The 12,684-nt window shown below is 48.2% G+C and overlaps 1 protein-coding gene across 2 annotated transcripts in view; it reads left to right on the forward strand.

The window, feature by feature from the left end:
* Nucleotides 1–12,684, forward strand: part of LOC149439353 (regulator of G protein signaling 3-like) — a 135,741-nt gene that overhangs the window by 24,219 nt on the left and 98,838 nt on the right. Inside the window, exon 1 of one of the 2 annotated variants that reach the window (XM_089659131.1) lies at nt 10,544–10,655. The exons of the other annotated variant lie outside the window; for it this stretch is intronic. The gene's annotated coding sequence lies outside the window, so the exon portion shown is untranslated. Of the gene's footprint in view, nt 1–10,543; nt 10,656–12,684 lie in introns of those variants that run through there. 2 annotated transcript variants of the gene reach the window in all.

Raw genomic sequence — 12,684 nt, forward strand, 5'->3', positions numbered from 1 at the left:
TTTTTTTACTAGTAATGGCAGCGATCAGTGACTTATAGTGGGACTGCGGTGGGCATTTTGACGCTGGGGGAAACTGACTTGGTGTCACTGACATCCCAGTGACACCAAGACAGTGATCAGTGCTAATAAAAAGCAGTGACACTATACTAATGGCACTGAGTAGGAAGGGGTTAACAGGTGGGGCGATCAAAGGGTTAACTGTGTGCTGTGTTACATGATATGCTGTGTGGTTGTGTGTAAGTGCACTGCTTTGCATGGCTGTGCTATGCAGAGCCATAAAAAGCACTGTGCAGGAGCTGACAGGGGTGATAACTGTTTTGTTTACAGACAGTTCTCCCCCCCACCCCTCGTCGGAGATGCTCGGCAATCACCAGCCGGGCCCCGGTGATTGACAGCTGCAGCCGCGAATGGCAGCGCGGGTAGGGCGCGTGCCCCCTACCCAGAAATGCAAATTATGTATATATACGTGATTTTGTACACCCGTGCTGCCCTGTAGCAGTACTTCTGCTATAGGGCGGACGGGAAGCAGTTTGGACAGACAGCGTGACATCCAGTTTACAACTGATAAAGAGATCTGCCATCACAGTACAAAGAGGGTAAGTATACTGTAGTAAACATGTTCCCCAGCCTTCACCTTACCAGTACATAGAAGGGGAAAGCTGAGAAAAAATGTTTTGTAGTCATTTTTTTTTCTTTTATCAAGCTGCAAATGTGGAAATGAACTTTAAAGTGCTACTAAACTCAAAACAGTAAAATCAGTCTGTATATGCAGTGAAGCATGCTTGTTATACTCACTGTGGAACCTAAGGGGTTACTCCCCCGCATTGTGTGAAGGCTGTCCGATTCTGTCTTCTCTGACCTTCCCCTTCTTCCAGTGTCCTCAATCCATCTGCTGATAGTATAGAGCTCTATTGGAGTCACCCTGCACATGTTCTGTTTGGTGTGTATTGCTAGAGGTTATTTTTTTCTTTGGAAGAGTGCATGTGACAGGCACAGGGCCAATCGGCACTGTCCAGACAGAGGGTCAGGGTTCATGCAGCCTCATAGGACAGTCAAAGGAGAATGAAAACTCCTCCTACAAGCTTTAACCAGCACTCAGCTGGACACTGATAGTGAAGTTACAAGACTGCTATATACTGCTGATGAGAAAAGGTATTTATCAGTTTATACAGTATTTACTAAATTAATTGCATTTCCATGTTCCGTGTATTGTGGGAGACCAGATATAGTGAATGCAGGGTCCGGGGAGAGCGGATATAGTGAATGCAGGGTCCGGGGAGACCGGATATAGTGAATGCAGGGTCCAGGGAGACCAGATATAGTGAATGCAGGGTCCGGAGAGACCAGATATAGTCAATGCATGCTCCGGGGAGACCAGATATAGTGAATGCAGGGTCCTGGGAGACCAGATATAGTGAATGCAGGGTCCGGGGAGACCGGATATAGTGAATGCAGGGTCCGGGGAGACCGGATATAGTGAATGCAGGGTCCGGGGAGACCAGATATAGTGAATGCAGGGTCCGGGGAGACCAGATATAGTGAATGCAGGGTCCAAGGAGACAAGATCTAGTGAATGCAGGGTCCGGGGAGACCAGATCTAGTGAATGCAGGGTCCGGGGAGACCAGATATAGTGAATGCAGGGTCCGGGGAGAGAGGATATAGTGAATGCAGGGTCCGGGGAGACCAGATGTAGTGAATGCAGGGTCCAGGGAGAGCGGATATAGTGAATGCAGGGTCCGGGGAGAGCGGATATAGTGAATGCAGGGTCCTGGGTTTAGTAACATTTTAAGTCTCACCTCTTACACAGTTCAGTCACAATTAGTTTTTATGCTGCACTTGTTACCCTATAAACTCTCTGACATCTCTGTAGGCCAACATCTTATTAGTATGGGGTGGGGGGGGGGGTGTAACATGACATACCCCCCCCCCCCCCCTTCCAGTCCTCACCTAAGCCCCAGTGCAGTCATCACCTCTGACCCAGCCCAGTCCTTCCATGTACCCCGCAGGCCAGTCCTCCCTTGTGTGTTCTGCCCAGTCCTCCCCTGTAACCCCCAGCCCGGTCCTCCCCTGTAACCCCCAGCCCGGTCCTCCCCTGTAACCCCCAGCCCGGTCCTCCCCTGTAACCCCCAGCCCGGTCCTCCCCTGTAACCCCCAGCCCGGTCCTCCCCTGTAACCCCCAGCCCGGTCCTCCCCTGTAACCCCCAACCCGGTCCTCCCCTGTAACCCCCAGCCCGGTCCTCCCCTGTAACCCCCAGCCCGGTCCTCCCCTGTACCCCTGCTTAGTCCTCCCCTGTGCTCTAGCCCAGTCCTTCCCTGTACCCTAACCCAGTTCTTCCCAGTACCCCTGCCCAGTCCTCCTCAGTACCCCAGCCTAGTCCTCCTCAGTACCCCAGCCTAGTCCTCCTCAGTACCCCTGCCCAGTCCTCCTCAGTACCCCTGCCCAGTCCTCCTCAGTACCCTGCCCATTCCTCCTCAGTACCCCAGCCCAGTCCTCCTCAGTATCCCTGCCCAGTCCTCCTCAGTACCCCTAGCACAGTCCTCCTCAGTACCCCTGCCCAGTCCTCCTCAGTACCCCTGCCCAGTCCTCCTCAGTATCCCTGCCCAGTCCTCCTCAGTATCCCTGCCCAGTCCTCCTCAGTATTCCTGCCCAGTCCTCCTCAGTATCCCTGCCCAGTCCTCCTCAGTATCCCTGCCCAGTCCTCCTCAGTATCCCTGCCCAGTCCTCCTCAGTATCCCTGCCCAGTCCTCCTCAGTATCCCTGCCCAGTCCTCCTCAGTATCCCTGCCCAGTCCTCCTCAGTACCCCTAGCACAGTCCTCCTCAGTACCCCTAGCACAGTCCTCCTCAGTACCCCTAGCACAGTCCTCAGTACCCCAGCCTAGTCCTCCCCTGTACCCCAGTCTTCACCAGTACTCCAGCCTAGTCCTCCTCAGTACCCCAGCCTAGTTCTCCGCAGTATGCCAGCCTAGTCCTCCTCAGTACCCCAGCCTAGTCCTCCCCAGTACCCCAGCCTAGTCCTCCCCAGTACCCCAGCCTATTCCTCCCCAGTACCCCAGCCTAGTCCTCCCCAGTACCCCAGCCTAGTCCTTCTCAGTACCCCAGCCTAGTCCTCCCCAGTACCCCAGCCTAGTCCTCCTCAGTACCCCAGCCTAGTCCTCCCCAGTACCCCAGCCTAGTTCTCCCCAGTACCCCAGCCTAGTCCTCCTCAGTACCCCAGCCTAGTCCTCCCCAGTACCCCAGCCTAGTCCTCCTCAGTACCCCAGCCTAGTCCTCCCCAGTACCCTAGCCTAGTCCTCCCCAGTACCCTAGCCTAGTTCTCCCCAGTACCCCAGCCTAGTCCTCCTTAGTACCCCAGCCTAGTCCTCCTTAGTACCCCAGCCTAGTCCTCCTTAGTACCCCAGCCTAGTCCTCCTTAGTACCCCAGCCTAGTCCTCCTTAGTACCCCAGCCTAGTCCTCCTTAGTACCCCAGCCTAGTCCTCCTTAGTACCCCAGCCTAGTCCTCCTTAGTACCCCAGCCTAGTCCTCCTTAGTACCCCAGCCTAGTCCTCCTTAGTACCCCAGCCTAGTCCTCCTTAGTACCCCAGCCTAGTCCTCCTTAGTACCCCAGCCTAGTCCTCCCCAGTACCCCAGCCTAGTCCTCCCCAGTACCCCAGCCTAGTCCTCCCCAGTACCACAGCCTAGTCCTCCCCAGTACCACAGCCTAGTCCTCCCCAGTACCACAGCCTAGTCCTCCCCAGTACCACAGCCTAGTCCTCGCCAGTACCTCATACTAGTCCCACTCTGTACCCCAGCTCAGTCCTTCCCTTTTGCCAGCCTAGTCCTCCTCAGTACCCCAGCCTAGTCCTCCTTAGTACCCCAGCCTAGTCCTCCCCAGTACCCCAGCCTAGTCCTCCCCAGTACCCCAGCCTAGCCTTCCCCAGTACCCCAGCCTAGCCTTCCCCAGTACCCCAGCCTAGCCTTCCCCAGTACGCCAGCCTAGTCCTCCCCAGTACCCCAGCCTAGTCCTCCCCAGTACCCCAGCCTAGTCCTCCCCAGTACCCCAGCCTAGTCCTCCCCAGTACCCCAGCCTAGTCCTCCCCAGTACCCCAGCCTAGTCCTCCCCAGTACCCCAGCCTAGACCTCCCCAGTACCCCAGCCTAGTCCTCCCCAGTACCCCAGCCTAGTCCTCCCCAGTACCCCAGCCTAGTCCTCCCCAGTACCCCAGCCTAGTCCTCCCCAGTACCCCAGCCTAGTCCTCCCCAGTACCCCAGCCTAGTCCTCCCCAGTACCCCAGCCTAGTCCTCCCCAGTACCCCAGCCTAGTCCCCAGTACCCCAGCCTAGTCCTCCCCAGTACCCCAGCCTAGTCCTCCTCAGTACCCCAACCTAGTTCTCCCCAGTATGACAGCCTAGTCCTCCTCAGTACCCCAGCCTAGTCCTCCCCAGTACCCCATCCTAGTCCTTCCCAGTACCTCATCCTAGTCCCCCTCTGTACCCCAGCTCAGTCCTTCCCTTTTGCCAGGGGTACTGGAGGCTAATTCGATCATGTCTGCTGATATAAGCGCCCTCCTTTATCTGCAGGCACCTTCATCCCAGATCCTCCATTGCCTTTCCAGAGATCCGGATCTGCCTCTCTAAACTGTCTTCAGGCCTCTACAATATCCTATGTGCAGACATGACATATATCTCAATGAACAGCCACGTCTGGTCCTCGCAGAGCGCCGCGTCCATCCTGCTCATCTATAGACCAATACATTATCCATTGTCCCCATCCTTGCACTTCCTGCCCTGCAGCCCTCTCCTGCGCTGTGCTTGCTGTAAGCGATGTAATTATCACTTGGCAATGAACAGCTGTATATTCATGTAAACAATGTGGATGGAAAGCAAACATCCACCAGCAGGACATACATAGTTGTGCATATGTGCGCGGGAACACGGTGCCTGCATGCATGGGGTCTGTGACGTCTGTAAACAACGCACAACGCTCTCCATCAATGCATATTTGTCTGCCTCTTCACAGGAATAAACAGATATAAATCTTCTCAGAAATGTTAGTTTGCACAACTGGCTGCGTGTCTATCAGATGCTGGATGGTTGGGGGGGGGATGCTGAAATTCTTTAAGCAGATGTTCAGCCAAATTATTTTTCTCTAGTTTTGGATAGAGTGACGAAGGATCAGAACCCCTGTTAGGTTTTTATTGCCATCCAGGGCCTTGCTATGGAAGCTTCCCCTCACTTACATGTTCCAGAGGTAGGGGGCACATGTCAAGACAAGGTGGGGGGATTCAGCCATTGGCCTATGGCTGGCAATAGGAATCAATCAAAATTCAAGCTGTGGGAGGCCCTGCATAAAACACTACCTGGATCAAGAATGAGATGGTGAAGGCTCACCTCTGACATCTCTAGGTTGTGCATAGGATGTGGAAACAAGACTAAGCAACTCAACTATGCACAACAACATAGGAAATAGGGTGCAGAAAAATGGAAGCAGCTGCTCTGGACTGAGGAGTCAAAATCTGAAATATTTGGCTGTAGCAGGAGGCAGTTTGTTCACCGAAGAGCTGGAAATCGTTACAGTAATGTCTGCTGGCAAGAACGAAGCATGGTGGAGGTTCCTTGCAAGTTTGGGGCTGCATTTCTGTAAATGGAGTTGGAGCTTTGGTCAGGATCAATGGTGTCCTCAATGCTGGGAAATATAGGCAGATGCTTATCCATCATGCCATACCATCAGGGAGGTGTGTGATTGGTCCCAAATTTATTCTGCAGCAGGACAGGGACCCCAAACATACCGCCAATGTCATTAAGCTGTATCTTCAGTGTAAAGAAGAACAAAGAGTCCTGGAAGTGAAGGTTTGACTCCCACAGAGTCCTGATCTCAACATCATGGAGTCTGTCTGGGATTACATGAAGAGAGAGAAGGATTTAAGGCATCCGAGATCCACGCAAGATCTGTTGTCTGTTCTCCAAGATGTTTAAAACAACCTACCTCTCAAGTTCCTTCAAAAACTGTGTGCAAGTGTATCGAGAAGAATTGATGCTGTTTTGAAGGAAAAGGGTGGACACCCCAAATATTGATTTGATTTGGATTTCTCTTCTAAATAAGCTATTAACATTGTGTCCGCCATCCATCGCTCATTGTGAGGGAGTGATGTGTGCAAAAACAACTGCGTTGCCACCCAGTCCAGAGGCAGCTGACAGGCAAAGTGTTCCCTCAAACACCACACTATGTCAGAAGCTGCAGTGGCATGGCATTGTGCACTGCAGTTCCATGGAGCCTATGTGGGCCCCACAGACAGGAAGCCTTGGCCCAGCAGGAGGGAGGCCACAGTTCAACAGCAGACCTCATCCAGTGGTTCAGAATCACTGCTGAGCTCTGAAGGTATTCAAGGAATTGTGGTTCAGTCCCACCTTCCTCGCTTCTCGCGCTGCAGTTCTGTAGAACCTACATTATATAGGCCCAACAGACAGGAAGCCACGGCCTGGCAAGCAGGAGGCCTTGGCCTGGGAGCAGGCTGTGTCTAGTGGTTGAGAACCACTGCTGTTCCCCAAACCTTAGTGTGTTCCAGGAACTGTAGTTCAGCTCCACCTCCCTGGCTTCGCGTGCTGTAGTTCTGTGGAACCTATGTAGGCCCGGCAGACAGGAAGCCGTGGCCCAGCAGATGGGAGGCTTTGACCCGGGAGCAGGCCATGTCTAAAGGTTGATAACCACTGCTGTGTTCCCTCAAACCCAAAGGTATTCCAGGAACTGTAGTCCAGCCCTGCATACCTGGCATCACTCGCTGTAGTTCCATAGAGCCTATGAAGGCCCAGTGGACAGAAAGCCACGGCCCAGCAGATGGGAGGCTTTGAACCGGGTGCAGGCCATGTCTAAAGGTTGATAACCACTGCTGTGTTCCCTCAAACCCAAAGGTATTCCAGGAACTGTAGTCCAGCCCTGCATACCTGGCATCACTCGCTGTAGTTCCATAGAGCCTATGAAGGCCCAGTGGACAGAAAGCCACGGCCCAGCAGCAGGTTGAGTATCACTGCTGTAAACTAAACCAACTGAAACACGACTTTAGAGTCGCTACTGATTTTTGAGAATGAATTACCTTGCAGTACAAGCCGCTACAAAGGTCATTGAGGGCTTGTATTAAAGCCCATTTACAGCTTGTTAAGAATATGTAAACATTTTACCATCTGTAGTTTTGGAACAGGTGTTCTTTACTGGCCCTTAGTGCATAACTATTTACCTAGGGCCTTGTTTGTGTTTCATAATCGCTACATGTTTATCCTCGCAATGGCTGCAATTCAAACAGCATTGTGATTATATAATAACCTGTTACCTTGTATAATAACAAGGCTGAAGCTGTAATGCCAACAAGCCCTCTTAAAAGGACGTTTTCCAAGGGAAAAAAAAATCTGCCATGTAGTTCCTCTGTGCTCTGGCAGAATAATTGAATTTTAACACTGCTCAGATTCATAATTCATGTCCTTTTTTTTGCTTCCCTCTCATACTAACACAATTGATGGAGTGTAATGTGTTTAATGGCCGGGAAAGTGAAACCATCCCCTCGTTACCACAGGTGATTGGACACAGACACAAGACTCGTGGCGGGGGGGAATTTTTCCTTTCGTAAACAGTAATTAATTTACTTTGTATTTCCGACTTCATTATTCCCAGTGGGAGGAAATCCATGCATGTGTTATGAGTCAGGTTGGATCCAGAGTGATATATCTAAGAAAAAAATACATGTTTTATGGCCATTTAAAGTGGGCTTAGCATCAGTAATATATTTTTTCATGTTATTGCATGCATTCTAAGTAATGTGTAAGTGTAACACTCCCAGGTATTTGTTACTTCTCATAGAAATGACAGTACTCCCTCTGAAAATGCCTTCATCTGCTTTTCGCTGTAGAAGGATGGAGCCATTGCTGTCCAGGCATCAGCTAGGGTCACCATCCAATCTACTTTATGGACTGGGATGCTGGTTTAGCGATGTCACAGTTCTGTAAATACTGTTGCCTGTGCATTTCTTGGCAGGGTTTACAAAGGTTTGACACAGATCAGCCCCTCCTGCAGCCTCTCACCTCGTGACTTGCTACAAGGTTACAATGTACAGTGTGATCACTGGGACGAGGGGACTGAGGAAATGTTTGCTCCTGCCTGCAGCAGAATAATGACATTATCCCAGCCCCTACTGCATCCTCCTACCTGGTGAGTTTCTACAAGAGGACAGTCTGATCCAGGGGCGGACTGACAACTCATAGGGCCCCGGTCAATAGGGGATCATGGGGCCCCTGTGTCCTTGCCCACACTCAAAGCACACCCCAAAAAGCCTATAAAAGGTACCAGGGGCATTTCATGGGAGCCCCTACTGACCCCGGGCCCCTGGGCAGTGCCCAAGAACTCGAATGGTCAGTCCGCCCCTGGTCTGATCATTTGGCAAGATGAGATGGAGGAAATGCCTTCTTCTGCCTGCTGCAGACTGATTGAGTCATGTCAACCTACACAAAGGGCAATGGTGGTTTCTGCGATCTGTCAAGAATCTATTTATACAGATGTCTAAAGTAGCTGAATGGTCCACTTTAAGGCTCGGTTCACACTTGTGCGGGTAGTTGTCACTGCAGGACCACACCTGTTCCCATACCAGCAACCACCTGCAGAGAAAAACGCACTGTCGCTCAGAAAATGAGTGGGGGTACCATTGATCCTAATGACACCCCCCGCACACTGGGAACCACACTGCACTATACGGTTTCCCTGTAACCACATTTTCGGAAGCGTTGAAGGGACCTTTTCCCCTGCGTTTTCAGTGGATACAGCCACTGGATGATGGGCTGCTGTACACGAGCAACACAGCTGCGGGGAAATCGCATATATGTAAACCAGGGCTAAGGGTACTTGCCAGTCCATTTTGAAAATTTTAAAGTATAATAAATTGTGAGTACAGATTTTTATTCTCGTTTATTGATAATTTTACCTAAAGACAGGTTTTGATGAGACTATCACATTTTGCCTGCAATGGTGGTTCATATTCAATTATCAATTTAATTATGTCAATATTTTGTATTTCAATGTTTTTATGAATTTATAAACAGTTTAAGACAGGAGCAACAAAACACGCAATTATTTCATATACTCATACTTTGATTAGTTGGTCCCTCTAAAGGGGAAATTCTTATTTATTACAGTTTAGACCATATAAAGTTTTTTTTCTTTAAAAAAAAATCTAAAAGTTTGCAAATTAATATAATTGTATTCTCTATATTAACCAGTAGGTGGCGGTTTAGGCTCTTATATGTCTTTCTCCACTTGTCCTGTTTACAGATCTCAATAACTCAAGCTGTGCTTTGCACACAAAAATGTAAAATAGCAGTTGTTTAAATCTTACTGGACAATTCATTCTGTTGTTTCAGACAAACTAAGCCTAAAAGCAGACTTTGCTTTGCTCTGCTTTGCTGTACTTATTTTGGGAAACGCACTCATCCTCAGAGTACAGTGCATGCATATCTCTGCTGTGGGATGCAGTGAAGGACAGGTGTATTTGTTTACACTGCCTATGTGTGCTTGGGTAACATTCAAAATTAATGGAATATGTATATATTGCATTGTATAGTGCATGTGCTTTGTTGTGTTTCATAACACTCATTAACACGCCAATGCCACAAAAAAGCCCGGTGAGGCATGCCAAGGGGTTGTCAGGCATATTGTAACCGGGCTTTTTTGTGGCATTGGTGCAGTAAAGGCTTCTTTCTGGCAGCCCGACCATACAGCACATTTTTGTTCATGTATTGTGCTCCTTGAAACAACCACCCTGTATTTTTCCAGAACAGCCTGTATTTATTCTGAGGTTATCTTTGGGTTTTTCTTTGTATCCAGAACAATTCTTCTGGCAGTTGTGGCTGCAATCTTTCTTGGTCTACCTGACCTTGGCTTGGTATCAAGAGATCCCTGAATTTTCCACTTCTTAATAAATGATTAAACAGTACTAACTGGCATATTCAAGGCTTTGGATATCTTTTTATGTCCTTTTCCATCCTTATAAAGTTCCATTACCTTGTTACGCAGGTCTTTTGACAATTCTTTTCTGCTCCCCATGGCCCAGTATCTAGCCTAGTCAGTGCATCTACGTGAGAGCTAACAAACTCATTGACTATTTCTACACAGACACTAATTGCAATTTAAAAAGCCACAGATGTGGGAAATTAAGCTTTTATTACCATCTTAACCCGTGTGTGTCACCTTGTGTGTCCGTACCAAGGCCAAACTTCCCGTGTAAACTTTTGATCATGGCTATCTGGGTGATTTGATCATTATGATTTAAAAAGGAGCCAAACAACTATTTGATAGTAAATGGCTTCATATGATCACTATCCTTAAATTCAAGACAGTTTTTAGGCATGATCAGTCATATTTTCAATATCAATGCCAAAATATCACAATTTCTGCCAGGATATGCAAACTTTTGAGCACAACTGTATATTTCTTCCAGATCTGGGCAGTAACCCAGTGTGAAACTTCTCTCTTGTGATAAAGACCAGTCACTGCTGCTCTTTCTCTTTGTGCAGGGTGACTGGTCCTGTCTCTGCGCCCTGCAAGCAGCCTGTAGTTGTTGGAGCCTACTGAGCCACTTCTACATCTCTACTCTCTGCACATTTGCTGCACAGTGATGATATCACTACCACTTTTACAAGGTAATATCTGGATTTGCAAATACATTTGGTGCACACAAAATGGATTATTGTGTGATATATTTATGAAGGTTTTTTTGTTTGGTGCCCAACTTTAAGAATGTACGTTTGGGAACCTTTAAAAAAAGGCGTTCTCCCTTCACTGGTAGCCATGTTCACATCAAAGCAGCTGGCGGATTGCAAATTCTGTGGTGTCAGTCCTGGGCAGGGAAAGGAAAGGTTTTTTCAGGACTCTGACATTCCTTCCAGGAGGGAGATGAATGCATTTGTTCACATGATTGTAGCTTTGGATGGGTTGAATCACCGTCTTTCTGGCCCCTGTAAACCTTTAATTAGCAGAACTGAGGCCAAGCTGGACAAGGAATCTTCTTTTAGGGTATATTTTGGTAAACAGTGCGCAGTGTTGAAAGGATTTCACATACTGTGTGAAAGTTCTCGTCTCATAAGACCTAAAGGCAGCTCTGATCATTTGCTTTTTTTATCTGGCTGTGTGATAGATAAAGGCCTAAAGTGGTATTGAACAATGGAGGGTCCTTAAAGGTGACAGTAATCAATGGTACCACTTTTATACACCTTCCGGCATTCTAGAAAATTTCTCAGAAAAACCTCAGTATAGACACTGAATGCTCAGGGTTTATTCACAAGAGAAATATGGCCGCTCTGAAAGTTTGAGCTGCCTGGATGGTCATCCAGCAGCTTAAGTATTTTAGTGCCAGTGCAGTAGCTTCAATACCTTCTGGTGCGTCAATCCATACCAGGTATAGAGTTGAGGAATCCTCACCTTTTTTACTGATTTTGGTTTCCTGAATACTTACTAAAGACCTCTAACTCCAAGGTACAAAAACTCAGAGGTTCCTGAGAAAGGGTTTTTGTTTTTCCAGCAACTTCAATACTGTATTTCCAATCCAGCAGCTTTAATACTTCAATGCCAATCCAGAGGCTTCCAGTCCAATTCAGGAGCTTCGGTACCTTCTGGAGTGTTGACCCATACCAAGTATAGAGATGAGGAATCCTGACCTTTTTCCGGTTTTGGTTTGCTGCGTGCTTACTTCAGACCTCCAACTCCGAGGTACTAAAACTCCAAGGTTCTTAAGAAAGGGGTTCTCTCCACCTGTGTCTTTTCACCAGAATTAACTCATTCCATTGTTCCATTGTGGTACTTGTCCCTTGTAGGACACAACGTCTGGCATTCTAGAAAATTTCTCAGAAAAACCTGTGTGCTCAGGGTTTGCTCACAAGAGAAATGTGGCCGCTCTGAAAGTTCTAGCTGCTTGGCTGTCCATCTAGCAGCTTCCATGCCAATCCAGCAGCTTCAATCCTTCAATGCCAATCCAGCAGCTTCAATACTTTTACTTCCAATCCACCAGCTTTAATATTCAATTCCAATCCAGCAGCTTTAATACTTCGATGCCAACCCAGAAGCTTCAATACCTTCTAGAGTGTTGACCCATACCAAGCATAGAAATGAGGATCCCTGACATTTTTACGGTTTTGGTTTGCTACACGCTTACTACAGACCTCTAACTCCGAGGTTCTAAAATTCAGAGGAAGGGTTTTTGCTTTTCACCTCTAAAATGTTGGGTGTCTCCCCACCTTTGTCTTTTCACCAGGTCTAGCTCTTTCCATTGTTTCATTGTGGTACTTATCCCTTGTAGGTGTTAAAAGCACAGCTGAATTTAATTGCCCTAACTTTGTTTATGTACATGCAAGCATTGTTTTACATTCTGGCCTAAGGTTCCTAGAGAGAATACTAGGGTCCCTTGCAAAATGTACATATTCTTCCTCTCAGATATGTAAATTCTGACACCAATGGTCACCACTTTTTTTTTTTTTTTTTTTGCTAGGAGGCTTTTTTTCTTACTGACCACCAATGTAATGGACATTCTCTCTGACCAAAACTATAATGGTGTCCCTTTCCCAATGATCCCAAATGTAAAGGACTTTCCTCTCACTGACCACCAGTTTACTGGGGTCCCTATCCCGATGATCACTACTGAAGGGGGCATTCCTTCCACTGGCCACCAATGTAATG

The sequence above is a fragment of the Staurois parvus genome, unplaced genomic scaffold (genome assembly GCF_062004578.1).
Source record: "Staurois parvus isolate SC_StPar_1 unplaced genomic scaffold, SC_StPar_1.0 ptg001133l, whole genome shotgun sequence".
NCBI classification, from domain to species: domain Eukaryota; kingdom Metazoa; phylum Chordata; class Amphibia; order Anura; family Ranidae; genus Staurois; species Staurois parvus.